Genomic DNA, 16,581 nt, shown 5'->3' on the forward strand with positions numbered 1-16,581 from the left:
ACTCTCATTTTCTATTAAAAAGGAAAAAAAAAAAAGGCAGCAAATAAGGAATCTTCTGTGCTGATGGAAATTCTAGAGTTACCCAGTCTAATACAGAGGTTTTTAAGCTCAGTGCTCAGTTAATCAATCACATTACGATTACCATTACAGTTATTTACACTATGATTTTCAGAAGTTTATAATTCCTCAGCACAAATTCACTGCAGGTGAAAGCTTGGTGTACATCTTCTAATCTACGAAAAAAACCAACAAAAACAAAACAAAAAAATCCCTTCTAGTAGGTTGGGTTGCTTTTATTAAGTTACAAGTTTCACAACAACAACAAATCTGATATCGGCACTGTATGCTATTTGTTCTTGATCTCTTTGATACATGAAATGTTTCTGTAAAAACAAACAAACAAGAAAGAGAAAATGACACAGAAGCTTCCTCCTAAGTCTCATCTCTGTTTTAGCTGATGTAGAGGTACACAAATTGGAATATGTGATCCTTGAATATTCTGTAAAAGATTCTAAATTACTATAGTAAATGTAATATGAAAGATATTATTTTAGGCAAACTTTAACAATGAATTAGTTAAAAGAAAAAAAATCAATCAAACAAAAACAGAAACAACCTTGCTGAGTGGTAGTTAGTTAAATCTCTGTTTTAAGTTTTAAGCCTGTATGAATCCACTACTCTCACAGTACTCTTGCAGGCAGGTGTGAGAGACTCACAGTCCTCCATTGCCTTGATGTGACATTTTGTTGAAGGGTTCTACTGCTCCCATCTAGCCTACATGGTTTCATTTTATTTGTGTGGTAACTAGAAGCTGCAGAGATGGAGGCCAAGAACATACTGGGCCACTGGGATGGAGGTGAGTATTTGTTAGAATACCTGGATCTGAGAACACGGACGTGCTCCTAGATCCAGTGATATGGATGTCACTTACAATGTTGGGGTATTATTGGATATATCAAAAGTACCAGTTCAACTGCTACGAATAATTTAGTGTTAAATTGCTAAACTGTAGTGAATAAACTATATGTGCATGTTGATGCCATGCACTCCTGAAGAAGAAATCACTAGTATGACATTAGGAAGAGCTATTTGGTTCACTCTGCATGTCTATTACTAGAATGTCATCTAATGCAGATGCATTTTGCATTGTAATCTGGGAGGCATTAGGCTTCGTAATGAGTAGAGAATAGTTTAACAACTTTCTCCCATGGGCCCCATCAGCTATGGTCTTTCCTTTCAGCACAGCTGCCATGATGAAGAATGGAAAGGAGTAATTATTGCGATGTATCAGACAAGCATTCTTGTTGCCATGCAGTCTCAAAGTCAATAGTTTATAGTCTGAATTGGATTTAAACTTCAAGATATGATTTATACCAAGTATTTTTTAAAAATACAAAACTTTAAAAATCATACTGTGGTTCATTACCTCTTGTTGCAATGAGGTATGTGGTAATGTTTGCCAGGAATAGGAATTCACAGAAACAATGAAATTCAGGACTCAATTTTAAATGGCCTCATGGAAAGAAAAATAGTTATAGGAAGAACTAAAAATGAATAGTATGCATACTCTTAGCAGTTTTACACTGGCACAGAAAAATGACTTCATCTGTTGTAATGATTGCAATTCTTTAAATTGGGTTGAACCAAAAAAAACTATACCTAAACACACTTTGTTACAAGAGAAGTTTATAGATTTTTCTCTTTTGTTCTGACATTCTGTTTGCTTGTCTGACATTGGAACTCTACTGTATATAATATTAGGAAAAAATATATTTGTATATTGCATAAAATTGTATACAGTGGTGTCAAGATGCAAATGTGTTTACTACATCTGTGTGAACAGCTTTAGTCTTTCCCTTTCTTTCTGTTTCCAGATTTTACCTTTTTTTTTGTTAATTTTATTTTTTATTTTTTAATATTAAATGTGAGTTCCTTACCTGCTGCATTGTTTTCTCCTTTCTTTTTAGTTTGCCTCCTTTGTCTTTGCTGCTTGTATTTAAATTCAGGCTGGAGTTGAGTTATAATAGATCTCACACTGAAGTGATTACCTGAACTGCTTGGACTAAGTGATAGTGAAAAGGATTACCTCTTGCCAATAAATTTTATTCTTATTCACCTTACTGATGTTTCTCCAGCCAAGCAGTGTGAAGGAACCTTCATGTAACAGACAATGAGGTCCAATGAGTTGTTTTAAAACTGAATTTCACTACATTTCAGTGTACCTTCATAAGTTTGCCATCAGTGCTTGTCATTTAGCTCAAACCCCTGTTATATGCTCTCTTTTTCAAGTGGTCCTTACAGTTAATTTTTACTAAAGATTGCACGTTGAGCAATATTTAAGTTTATTTTGTGAACCAAAGAATGCTGCAAACCCGAATTCACCGTTTCTCAGTTGGTACTGAAACTTCAATGTGTTTTTTTTCAACATCCAGGCTTAGCCATTAGAGTTCATTGTTTATTAGCTTAGAAAGAAGGTTGTTGCAAATCTTCCCTTCCTTCCCTTTCTTGTCATTACTGATCTTGTTATCTATCCTAGATTTACTTTCTTGCTTATCTGCATTGTTGTTAATGACCACTAAGCCATGTATGGTTGTAAAGGGCTTCTTGCAAAGCAAAGGTGAGATGGCTGGCTGGCTGATCATTACAGTGTGTAAACATTCATATGAATTCCACCTATTGGTGTATGCAGTGTAATAACTATTGGGACTAGGGAGGTTTTTACTCCTGGTCTTCTAGGGGTTTATTGAAAGGCTTAGAGACAGCTATTTCACTGCTCGTGTTTCCCTTTCTCAAGAGCAGAGTTAATGCCATTTATTTCCTTTTTAAAGCACTTTGATATCTGTTGGGGAAAGGTACTACATAAATGCGTGAAAAAAAAAAGAAACAACTCCCAAAATGCACAAGCTAAGGTTGTTAAAATTTTTAATGGACCTGCCTGACTTGATAGAAAAATTAAGGAAGATATTATAAAGAAAGATCAGCAATATAAAAAATTAAAAGCTTGTGTAAATGAGAAGAAAAGGCTTATGAAACACAGCAGCTCAAGTATAAATACAAAGTATGAAAACTAGGACAGAATTTGGAGAGTGGCTTGCAGGAAATGCTCAAGTTGCTAGTTAGAAGTTTTTTATTTCTTCATCAGAGGTAGAAAGGCAAACAGGAATTTTGATGATGAGGGTATAACAGGGGTACTCAGGTATGAACCAGACATAGCAGAGAACTGTAACAGATTTTTGTATCTGGCTACTATTGAAAGCTTTGGTAGATTCTCATTGGCTCCCTCTTCTTTACTGCAGAGAGGTCAGAGGATTTAGATAAATTTGTTGGTACTGGAGAAATTTTGCCAAACAGAAAAGTTAGGTAATTCTCCAGGACTGGATGACATTCAGGAGAAATCTTTTGGGTAACTCAGATATGAAACTGTGGAGCACCTGGCAAAACCATGTAAGCTATCATTGCAAATAGTTCAACATAACCTCTACTGTGCTAGAAAACTGGCACACAACTCCAATGATAAGAGGGACTGGGAGCCATGGAGAGGAACTACAGAGCAGAGACTGAGTTCCAGCTGGCAAGGTAAGAATATACTAAAATATAAGACACATGGAAAAGCATAGGATATCGGGAAAACCTGAACAAAGCTTCAGTAAATGGAAATCCTACTTCACACTTCTGCTGGACCTTTGTGAGGATGTGTGTTATTCTGGCCACGTAGGGCACTAATTCTTCCTTTTGTTCTCATGCAAGAAAGGTATGTCCCCTCTCCTCTATTTCCTAAGTAATCACTAAATCTTCTACATGTTTCAGGGCAAACGTATATGATAATGTTAGAGTACCTTTTTCTTTCCCTCTTATGGAGGGGTGCCTTTGAATCATCCTGATGAAAATATCCTGATGTTTTTCCAGCCTCTCCAAGTGAACTGTCTTCCACTGTTGGGGAGTGAAAAACAAAGAAGGCCATAGCACTGTTCTAGAACTGTTCAGCTACAGCTAAAACATTAGTGTGTTATAAACACCACTTTGGTCACGTATCTAGAACACAGCATCATACAGGCTGATATGAAGAACATTAATGGCATACAAGCCCAACCCAGTAGGGTACGAAAAGAGTTTCAAGAGATGAGAACTCTCTGGTTTGGAAGACAGACAGCTGAGGAGGAATAGGATAGAAGTATTAAAAACATGAACAGCATGGAGAAAGGTAATAGGGGACAATTATCCCTTATTTCTCACAGGAACAGACCAATTCAGCATCAGATGTAATGGTCAGGCTGCAGGTACAAATCAAAGAAACGGAAGTGCTCTTTCACACAGCAAGCAGGAAAGTCTGGAGCTCATCACCAGAGGCTCCTGTGGAGGCTATCTGTGTAAATGGGTTTGAAACACTCTTAGACAAATTCACAGAAGGGCTGTCAAATAGGATGCAGATGTAGCTTTTAACTGTAAAAAATCTCTTTATAGCAGACTGCTAGAAGCTACAAATGTAGTGAGAGAAAGTAGCAATCTCTGCATTTTTTATTCTTGAGTTCCCTTACCAAGCATTTAATACAGGCCTCTTGTGATCCAGGCTAAATGGAGTTTTGCTCAGATGTGTTATGCTTGCTTTTTTTCTTGTGTTTATGCTCTTACTATTAGATTGCAGTTCATCTCAGGTTATACTTTTCCAGTAACACACTTTGAGCAGAAGAGGCCATGGAAGATAGAAACCAGGAGTTCCTGACAAAGACGAATAATTTAAAATGTTTTCCATCTACTCCATTGATTTGTGTTAGGTGTTCAAAACTAATTTCTTCCACAGTAGGTGATTTCCATTTGGAAACATCCCTGTTGACCTTTGTCTTCAGTTCTTGTTTAAACCATTTGTATGCCTTTTTTCCCCTCTCTAAGTTCACAAGTCTAATTTCCTCCCCAGAGGGTGTCCACAGTTCCTTCAAAGCCTTCATTTCTTATCTGCAGGCTGTGATGTTCCTTGACAACATTCACACCTCCAGTTTGTCAGGTCACCCTGCTCAGGAAAAGAAGTAATGGTGATTCTGGTTAGAGATGCACTGAACTAGGTGATTCTAATTAGAAAATGTTAGAAAAACACTCAATTGCAGTCTGCTGCTTTCATTTCAGATAGTTTATCCAATATCTGAATTGGAAGCAGCAGGTATCTGATCTGAAAATAAATTGTTTTTCCTTAAATCTCAACCTTACTGCTTTTTTATTTTTATTTATTTATTTATTTATTTATTATTTTAATTCTGATGCTGCAGCCTGAGTTAGAACAGCTGCATCAAATTCTGTTTTGAAATTCTAAAACTCACAGCACTGTGATACTAACTGAAGTCAGTGAGGGGGGCTTTTATGAAAATCTTTCTAAGATATTTGCTTGGAAGCATGTTCTCATCACTCTTTAGAAAACAGAGTTACAGAGTGAAATGGGGACAATTTTGAAAAAAACAACATTAAAGGCATTTAACCATAGTGATGTAGGATTATAAATAAAGTGCTTTCTTTATACATACTTCTCCAAATAGCTCTCCTATTTTCCACTTTATTCAAGTTTAATAGTATTATATTGAACTTATTGAATTATATCGAATTTAAAGGTCTGTTGGCAATCATGTATTTTAACCAAGGAAGAGTTGAATCTGAATTTAAGATTGAGTTGAAATATCTAGCAATGTGAATATATCAGATTTGGTACTTTTGAAATTGTGCCTTCAACTAGGTTGAAGGTTAGGTATTTAGGTTTAAGTCTTTACATTATTAATAAATAAAATGCAACATTCATGCATTGTAGATTAAATATTTTGTTCAGAGAAGGAATTTTTGTAGGCCCAAACATCTATCTCCAAACTGAGTCAACAATCCTATACTCCATGTACTTTTTTTTATACATAAAAATGAGTTTAAGTAAGAGTGATGCAGGTGATAACTTGCAAGTGTGCACTGCCGGCTCATTTCTGTCATCACTGTCCCACCACCCAGCCAGGAGTTGGGAAGGTGGGGCACTGGCACAGTCCCACCCCCAGGCATCAGGCACCTATCTGGTCAAAGCCTTGTTGGGATGTGGGCCTGACTCAGGGGGGCTCATGTCCAGGCAGAGCAGGGCTGTAGGAAGCTGGAGTCTGGCCCTGCTGTGGCCTCACTGGGGCAGTCCCAGAGTGACATGAGGTCCTGGGACATGGACAGGGTGGGGGGATCCCATGGGGACTGGGAAGAGACAGCAAGGCCCATTAGAGTCCTTAGGGCCCTGACAGCATCTTCCCTAGCAAAGCACTCACTTCTGAGCTACGTGAACCTTCCTCTGCTCTCAATGTTTCTACTTGCTAAACGAATCTTGTCTTCTTTGCAGTCCTGTGGAAACGTGAAGGGTGAAGAGTGGTCTGATCAATATTGATAACATCTTATAGAAAAAGACATAAAATCCCAGGAAAATTATCAAGATTTCTGCCAGGTGAGAAGCTATTTTTATTTGCTTAGGTGTCAGTGTTTCTGCTTTCAGGCATAATTAACACCCTTTCTTGTCTCTGTTGAACAAACAACATCACACAAGCTGTTGCATCAATTGTCTGTTTCAGTGGCTGGCACACAGCATATCAGGTAGAAAATAACTCAGATTTATAATGTGGTGGGTCAGCACAGGGTTAACCACACTGCAAATAACTTAGGCTTTTTCATATATACTGTGACATCTAATACATGTGACAAATTTTTGAATTTGTGCTTTTCTGGCAGGTGATTGCTAATGAGTTTCTTGTGACTCTTTAGAATAAATATCCAATGATTACTAATTCATTTGGCACTCCTCTGTAATAATGTAAAGCATTATGTTCTTCTGTGCCATTACAGGATGTAATGTCTTTCAAAAATCCCACAAAATCCTCTACTTCTTGTTTCAGAGTAGACAAGTGTATCTGCTTGAGTGTATCTAGATTTGGCAGTGTTCCAGTTTCTTTGATGTATTTTGTAAAAGAGACTTGATAAGTAGGTACCAGTGTTTAGGGATAAGCAAAGACAGTTTAATATAGATATTTTAATTTGATTGAGATTTGGCTTTTTTTTTTTTTTTTTTCTCTAGTAACCCTTCCTTCTTCTACTTACTCTGAAATTCAATTAGATTGAGGTTTATTAGGCTTGCAAATGAAATCTTCATATTTAACTTAAAAAGATAACATTCAAATACTTTGCTATTTTTGTGGAGAAAAAAAAGGTTTTCACTCTTTTTTCGCAGTACTGAAAACAAGGCTGGTTTTGCACTTAGAAATTGTTTTTGCCAACTCTGAGACTTTTATTTAATAACACAGAACAGTGACTATTTTTCAGGAATATTTGAAAAGTCATGCTTCTAAGTGCCTTACAGTATTTGAAGTAGTAGTATTCCAGCATTTTATCTTTTCTCATGCAATTCTTCATGTGGAGAAAGCCTCCTTTGTATTACACAAGATCATCTCTCTTCATACCAAGTCATTTAGTTATTAGGTTTACAAAACTGAACAGTAAACACTTGACCTGTGTTGCTGCTGCTCATATTGCAATATAAATAAACTGATGGATCAAAAAAGAAAAAAAATAAGGCCAAGACAGGTAACAGAAATGGAACTGCATTTTGCTGTTCCTTTCTCTGCTAAAATAAATGAAAAAGCATCAGTGCACCTAGACTCTGTGATGGCACAACATTAAATATGTCTATGGCATGTGTTTCTGAAAAGGGGACATTTAATAAACAGTATATTAGTGAATACGAGTGGACAAAACATTGAATAGATATCTTCCTGAAGACTCATGATTAATTGTATCTGTGTCATTATAGTTAGATGTTTGTCTTGCATATCTTGGAAATGTCCAGTGATGGATACACTCAGCCTACTAAATAATTTGCTTCAGTGCTTCACTATGAATAGGGATATCCAGCTTGAATCACACTTTTGTCACAATAAACTTTTTCCTGTAATTTTGTATGATTAAACACAGGACCATGCTCATCTCTTCTCTTTCTGTTCTTGTGTTTTATTTTTTAATAAATCAACTTCCAGTTTTACAACTCACATTGAAATACAGATGGAGTTGCAGGGGCCATACATTTATTATAATATATTTCAAAATTCCTTCCCTCCTTCCTTTTTTCTCTCCCTTCTTCCTTTATCTCTTCTTCATCCATCCATATTCATCCACCTATCCATCATGGTTATGGACTTAGTTAAATTAGATTTTGAAACCATTTCAAATTTCAGAATATTAGGTCCTCACCATTTCTATATTAGAGAGTATCATGCAGTCTGCCTTACAGAAATCAGAAATGGCAGAAAAATACTGTTTATCAGAGAAATGTGGTTTTATAATAAGAAATGTCAGATTATTTATTTATTTATTTATTTATTGCATATGTACAAGAGTTGCAGTTGAAACTTAAACTCTATTTCTGTAGAGTATAGGCAGTTCATGGTGCTGTAAATGTCATTCCTGACTTTACACACTTTTACTGTAAGTTCCCTGTCCCTTTTTAACCCCCTTTGTCTCCTTTAAAGAGAATCTCTTTGTATGCTAGGACTGATTTTTAAGGTTGTTTTTCACTGTTTGTGTGTTGTTAAAAATCAGCATCTGAAATGGCTTTGCAGCCTAAGGCTGGAGAGAGGCAGCAGGAAATAGAGATGCAGGAGTTCAGCTTTGTTTTTCTCCTGCATGGCTGTTGGCAGTCCCTCCATATGCTAGTATTCGGTCTCCCCCAAACTAGTGCCTGAAGCCTTCACAGTGTGTTGCTGCCGTAGAGCAGCAGGAATTCAAGGGTTTATCTTTATTAGATTTGATTACTCACTGTTTATGAGGCAGCACAGCTTGTGCTGGTAATGAAAGACCCCTCTCCTCTCTCCCCCCCCCCAATTAGTTGGTCTTATCATTCTTATAATCCTTACGAAAAAGTTTTATGTCAATATTGACAAGATGAGAGAAAGAAAATGAATTGACATTGCACAGCTTGAGTCTCATCCAATAAAAATTCCGTGAGAGTAAGACTGGACTCCAGCCGTTCCATCTTATTCTGTAACACTATCCTAGAACACAATTAATACATTTGATGATGCTTGTGACACTGACATTAACATTTGTTTCATATTACTTCAGAGTGTGTTCAGGATGTTATGAATCACTACACACAAAAGTAAAAAACCCAAACTCCTAATCCCCTTCACAATCAAAAAGAATAAAAAATCCGCTAAGTTTTCCTTAGAATTGAGGAACTATTTTATGCGAGCTGACATGGTGAAGAAACAAATGTCAGAAAACCCAGAACTCTGAAGACAGTTTGTCTTGTGATAAAGGAACTGAATCTCACTAGTCTGATGAATGATATACAATGCAAAGCAGTTAATCTTTCTGAGCTCCCTATTTCCAAAATGAGGTAATAGTAGTTCTACTTACCTTTCCCCTGTCTTGCCTAGATGGATTCTAGACATTTCAAATGGTGACTTTTTAAGGCAATGTGTATGCATAACACCCAACCAAATCCAGAATGACAAAAAGACAAGGAAATCGTTAATCTCCACCTAAACTGGTAACTCCTTTGTACCAATCATATTTAATAATGGTATAAATAGTAAGAAAATGGATGCCTAAGTGATCCTTAGTAAGTGCATACATAGAGCAGCAAAGCAATTAAATATGAAAAGAATGATCAGTACTATGTAATGATGATTTATAGGTCAAAAGAGCAATACAAAATCAATACACCACTTTATTAATCAAATTAAATTAACTGATTAGAAAGTGACTGATATGCTGCTGTTCACATTGCACAAGCTGAGGTAGTCACATTGCTGATCATCTGCAGATGCCAGCAAACCATGTTCTAGCTGAGAGGAGTGCAAAACACCTTTTCTGTAAAAGATTGTAGTTTTTAGATCTAATGTCAGATCCCATTAAGCACCTAATATTTTAGAAACACACACATGGTGGACAAACTGTGTAAAAGGTTTGTTAACCTTTGCACTGATTTGGTGTACTTCATTGCCAAGTGGCAAACCAACTCCTCATTTACTATCTATTTGTTTCTTTCACTCATGCTCTTCTCCTAGGTGTAAATCACATATTCCTTGTACTGGAAGAAAAAAAGTAGTCTGATAAGAAATAAAATACAGCACCTCCTTTAAGGAATTTGCCAGCATTTACAGTTGTTCATCTTTTTATCCATTTTCTCTAAGGTCTTCAGTTGTCTTCATGCCTGCAGTGCAGTTTGCCCAGCTGTGAGAATATTGTCTCGATTTGTAATCCCAGTTCCACATTTTTAGCAAAGCAATGAAACTGGAATAAAGAACTGAATTTCATAATAGCATGAAATACAAGCAAAATGGGCCCCAGATGAAAGTTCCCATCCCCAGATGAAAGTTTTGTGGGAGACTGTTTTTTTAACTTTTTAAAGCTGATCCATTTATGGAACAATGTCTTAGACAAAGCTTTGATAGGGAGCAGTAGCCATTGGCGGAGATAGACATCAGGGCTCTTCACTTCAGCTGTTTTATGTCTAGAGTCTCATGGATAGTGGAATGGAATTAGAGCTACTCTGGAGACTTCAAAAGTCTTTCACTAGGCTTTGTGATGTGGTAGCTGTTTTTTGGAAATAATCAGTATGTGCCAACTTGCTTGAAGACTCTAACCAGAGTAGAAATGAGATTAACATTTATTTCAATTGTTAAGTGAAAGATATGATTACAAAGACACTTAGAACAAAGGATGTTTGAATTGTTCTGAAGCACAATGCATTTCTTAAGCAGTGTTCAGTAGGCTGAGTGTCAAAACAAACATAAAACTAGCTAATCTCCAGGTGTTGGTTAATGAATATGATATGGTTGCTTTAAGTTCTCAAGGACTTTTTAATAGGGTATCTTCCTATAATGGTTATTTTATATTTTTACTTATTTATTTATTGATGGTAATTACACCGGTGAGTCTGACTTTCTCTTCTCAGGATTTTATGCATAGCTTTTAAATGTTTTGGTCAGAATATATTTTCAAAAATCTTCCACTTGCACCACAGTGCAATAGATCATGTACTAACGTGGTGTTCTTACATATGTCTCCTGACAAGATCTTTCATCTAACATCGTTATCTTCCCAAAATAAGATTAGTTTTTAAGGATACGAGAGCTTTTCTCATTATGAGCTATTACCACATCCCTGAGCTTTCTTCCCAGAAAAGTTCATTGAATGTAGCAAACATATTTTGAATGAGCTATACACATTTCACTTATAATGATGGAAGATTAAATTACCTTGCTGTTCACTGCCTTCCAACAAGAAAGCATCATATCAATCTTATTACCGACAAATATAAATTCTCAGTTTTACAAGAAAAACTTTTCCAGTTCCCGGCACTGCTGATAGGAATAAGTGTCTCAGTCTTAGATCTAGGACTGCCTAAAGTTAGCCTCACACATTTAAAAATAAAAGAAGTAACCTTTAAGTAAAAAAACAGGATAAGATATTAACTAATTGCCAGAAAGTGACTGGCTGACAATAAACCTCTTATTGGACATTGCTAAATACTACTTATATATTGAACCTGTATTTAACCAGCTACTTATTGTCATGATTATTTTTAAAATGCCTATCCCCAACCCTTTGATAGTGTTGTCATGTAAAAATGCACATGACATTTTCAAGATTTTTTTTTTTTTTTTAATTCTGTATGTTTGGAAAATACTATTACTGGCTGTGATTAGGGAACATAAGGCACTTTGACGTGTAAATTATTATACAGGGGATTGTTGACAGATGCTAAAAATAATACCAGTTTTCTTGCATACACATAGCTAGCAACTGTGTTAGATCCTTGCTTATGTCTCATGAAATGCACAATTGTAGTATATTATAAGGAGTCAATGTTTGATAAGCTTATATTTGTGTTTGTATGAGTGAACCTAGTAAAGAAACAGAAGAAAATTGCCTCCCAATAATGACAATGCATCTCTAAGTGAGGGAAGATTTAATCTACAATGTTCATCAGTGTACTTAAAACTGGAACAAACTTTGCTCTAATATAAATGTACATTGTTTTCAAATTTTGTGAGAATTTTGAGCAACTTGATTTTATTCTATTGATTGAGTATGCTGGAGACATTTAATATTTCCTCCTACTAAATATTAATACTAATTAATGCTAACTAGTGCTAAATAGGAATACTAATTAGAAATACTATTAAATAAAGATCTATAATAACCCTAGTTACCATCTATCTGCATATAGGTGTCTCTTCTATCCTTTTTAAATGAATAGGAACTCATTTTGACTTGTAGTTTCCTTATTTTGGAGTAAAATTGGAACAGCTCTTCTGAAGAGCTCTGCTGTCACTGGTGAATACAATTGCAGTTGGGGGCAAACATTATTTCTGTGACACATATTTATTGGTAGAAAATAAAATTGTAAAGCTCACACGCATGTACTGTTTATACATGTACTACATAACTCACAACAAATAACACAAGCCTAGCTGACAGTTTTTTTTTTTTGTTTTGTTTTGTTTTTTTAAACTTAGGACAGAATTGATCTAATCTAATTTAATTAGTCTCAACTAACTCTAAGTCAGCCTTCTTAGTCTTTGGTTTAAATCAGCAAAGGCAAATATAATGGCGTGGCTTTTAATTTCACCCATTTGAGCACCTATTCTCTCCTATTTTAGGATACATAGACCATACCTATTTCTCTCCATCATCTTTTATATGGATTTGAGGTGCCTGTCTTTCATATGAATCATTAAAATTAATGTCCTTAATTTAAGGTAGATAAAATCTCTTCATAATATTTAAGAGGTCTGCCTTTTCAAAAGTAAATTGGGATCACCTTTCACATATTTTATTTATATCATGTATTTTGAAAGAGCAGAACTGAATGACATATTTGCTACCTTCTGATTGTGCTTATAGACACATAAGCATAGGAAAACTACCCTTATCAAAAAATGAGCAATTCAGACTACCTGAATTATCTTGTGGAATAATAATATTTTTTTTATTTCCTGGTATTTATAATCAATGGTCCAAGTTTTTCTCTGACTAAACCCTGAGCTAAATCCTGAATAACCTCACTGATTCTAATGATTTTTTAAAAATATTATTATTTTATTATTTTCATAGGATAAGTTCTATGTAACAGAAAATGGAAGAAAGCTCACTCTTATTTCCTGTGAGTTTTTTTTTTTTTTTTAGACTAGTCTATTCATAGTAAGTAACACAGTCCTTTATAATCTATATAGTCTACGTTGGTGCTGAAAATAGAAGTTATTATTATTTCACACCTCAGATTGAAACATTAACCATAGAACTGGTTTTATACATTAACATTCCTCCTGGCAAGGTAGACAGAAGATTAAAATACTTCTCTAACAAAATTCTTATAATTTCACATTATTCAAGTATTATCTGAGATAGAGAACTATAGTGATTTATTGTGGAAAAATTAAGACACCTATTACTTGCCATAGGGAGTACAGACATACTGTTAGTTTGACATAAACCACATAAAGATATTAAATGTGACTCTAATTAGTTTTATTCACCACTCGAATCTCTGCAGTTAGATTCCTTTGATGCCATCCTGCTTCTATCTAACATGAGTAATGGGAATGGTTAGTGAATAATATTTCATGCTGCCACATTCCAGTAGAAGCGGTTTCCACTTGTATGCACAGTTCCAGTGGATGCACTTTGATAAAGTGGTAAAAATGAGAAGCTCATAACTATCTAATTTCTCGACAGAAAATCCTGTAGATTGGTGATACATCAGCATGTGCAAAATTACCCTTTGCTAATACAATAAACCAGTTTGCTATAGCATGCTATGCTTACTTAATGACTGTTGTACAGTGCATCCTATTTGCTATGTACCTACATAATGCTACTCAGCAATTAACATCAAATAATTCAAAATAGCTGTAAATTTACAAATCAAAACAAAACTCTCAACTTGTTAAACAAACAAACAAACAAAAGCAGAAAGAAATGGCTTGCAGCTTACCCTATAAGTTCCAGACCCTAAAAGGATAAGTTTTCTGTTGACCTGGAAAAAGTTGACAAACATGCTCCTAAACTAGGATCAAAACTGTGGTAAGTAACCTGTACAAGGACATGTAAAACCGTATAGTGGTTGACCTTGGCCAGCTGCCAGATCTTTTTGACTCTTTCAATCTCCCTGCTCAACAGAGCAGGAGAGAAACAGGGAAAAATAAAATTGAAAAGCTTGTGGGTAGAGATAAATATGTAGAAGTCATTTACCTATTACCATCATGGGCAAAACAGACTTGACATGGGGAAAACTTTTTTTTTTTTTTTTCCAAGTAAACTAGGTTTGGATAGACAACTTAAAACAACACTCTCCTATACCACCCCCTTTCTCCCTAGACTTAACTTCAGTCCTTTCCCAACTCCTCTACCTCCTCCACTAATATCAAGCAGCACAGTGACATGGGGAAAGGGAGCAGTGGTCAGTCCATAACAGTTCCTTTCTGCTCTTTCCTCCCCAGGCTTCTCCCTTGTTCCAACATGGGTCCTCTCCACAGGCTGCCGTCCTCCATGATAAACTTGCTCCAGCTTGAGCTTTTCTCTCCAAGGGCTTTAGTTGCTTCAGGAAATAGCCACCTGGTGGTACTCTCCATGGGCTGCAGGGAATCTGCCCGAGTGCCAGGAAAACTTGTTGTTTTTCTCTTTGCTTGTCACTGTCAGGAGCATTTTTTGCACTTTTTCGAGTGTGTTTTCTCAGAGGTGCCCCCAGGGTGGCTTTTGGGCCCAGCCATGCCCTGTGGTGTTCTGGACACTCTGTGGTGTTGTGGGTTTTGGAGCTTTCTAGAACTGTGTTTTGCACAGGGCAGGCCCAGCTTCTCCACACATAGAGGTTAAAGAGACCTACTAATCAGTTTACTGTTGAAACATCTCACTGAGAAGGTATGTAAGTAAAATATGCCCCTATATTTGTCACAAATAAAATGTTAATTGTATTTCACATTGTCTAGGACTTTGTGTGTGACTTGTTGAACAGGAAAGGCAAGGTGAAATGCCATATTAAATCTGGATATGACTGAAATTGGCCATTGTTGTCTACACTGAACTGTGACAACACTACTTGGACTACTTGGAGAGAGAATGGTTTTAGTGGCTTTCAATAAAAAAATCTGATTTGTCAGCAAGAAGGATGTAAAGAAAAATCCTAAAGGAAAATCCTACATGTTAGCCAACAATGTCTGTGGGGTAAATATATTAATAGTAAATAAAAATGCTTGCATGGCTTGTGTTTTGGAAAACAGCAATACTAACAAAATAACTTGGTTTTCCTCAAGAATATTACTTTCACTGCAAGGTTTTCCTGGTATAAGCGTACTGAAATATTGGCAAATTCTCTCCAGAAATACAATTCAACTAAGTAGTTTTCCAGATGAACTATCTAAATAAATTATTATTTTTTATTACATTTTAAGTTTGCAGCACTGAAATGCACACAGTGTTTTTTCAGAAGCAATCAAGGAAATACAAAATAAAGAGGAGCTGCAGGGAAGAATAACAGTAAGAGAGCAGGAATCATGGTTATACTGATTAGAGAATAGGTTCAGGTTTAGGTCATGGCTTAGAAAAAAAAAAAAGAAAAAAAAGTAATTACTCCTAAAGAGAAAGTGAGGTAAAGAGAATATTCTATGTCATGTATGAGGGCAATTTGAAACTTTTCTGTAATGTTCTGTTATGACCTTAATGACTTTCTCTCTCTCTTTTTTTTTCTTTTCTTTTTTTTTTTTTTTTTCTCTCCTGGCAAGCTGGGAAAGATAGGGGCAAAATGAGTTCTTAATTAAAATGAAGTGAATTGAGAAACACTGATGAGTCTCTGTTATCTTGAAAACTCCTCTGGAAAGAAAAATGAAGACATGAGAGGTCTGTTTAGCAAGAGCAAGAGCAATACTAGGATAAATTTTACTTAAATACTTTTATGTAGTGTTAGACTTGCAATATGATAATAACTGCTACATACATTTGAGAAAATTCAGATTTAACATGTGGCTGATATAACCAGCAGGAGTTTGATATTTCAGTGTTTTAGTCAATGTGGTAAAGAAATGTTTAGGGAGTAACTATGTATAATAGAAAAAATATGTAAAAAAAGCTTTTTTAAGAGTGCTTCTTTGGATCCAGGTTGATGAATTTCCTCATTAATCTCTTCCCTGTTGTGTGTTCATAGAATCATAGAATGGCTCAGATTGGAATGGACCTTAAAGATCATCTAGTTCCACCCTGCCTGCCATAGGCAGGGACGCCACCCACTAGATTAGGCTGCTCAGGGCCTCATCTAATGTGGTCTTGAACGCGTCCAGGGATGGGGCATCCACAACCTCTCTGGGCAACCTGTACCAGTGCCTCACCACCTCTCTTTTACGGTTGTGAAGAACCCCTTTTTTAGGTTAAAACCATTGGACAAGGGGGAATGGTCTTAAACTAAAAGAGTTTTAGATTTAGATTAGACATTGGGAGGAAATTCTTCACTGTAAGTAAGGGTAGTGAAGTTGTGGATGCCCAATTTCTGGAGGTATTCAAGGCCAGGCTGGATGGCCTTGGCCAACCTGATCT

The 16,581-nt window shown here is 35.9% G+C and overlaps 1 long non-coding RNA gene across 2 annotated transcripts in view; it reads left to right on the forward strand.

Annotated features, from left to right (window-relative positions):
• Positions 1-16,581, forward strand: part of LOC110351669 (uncharacterized) — a 49,417-nt gene that overhangs the window by 30,340 nt on the left and 2,496 nt on the right. The window contains exons 3-4 of one of the 2 annotated variants that reach the window (XR_011808450.1): positions 6,344-6,445; positions 14,499-14,916. This is a non-coding gene — a long non-coding RNA (uncharacterized lncRNA). The remainder of the gene's footprint in view (positions 1-6,343; positions 6,446-14,498; positions 14,917-16,581) is intronic. The other variant, XR_011808451.1, reaches the window with a different exon arrangement.

The sequence above is a fragment of the Anas platyrhynchos genome, chromosome 3 (assembly GCF_047663525.1).
Source record: "Anas platyrhynchos isolate ZD024472 breed Pekin duck chromosome 3, IASCAAS_PekinDuck_T2T, whole genome shotgun sequence".
Classification (NCBI taxonomy): domain Eukaryota; kingdom Metazoa; phylum Chordata; class Aves; order Anseriformes; family Anatidae; genus Anas; species Anas platyrhynchos.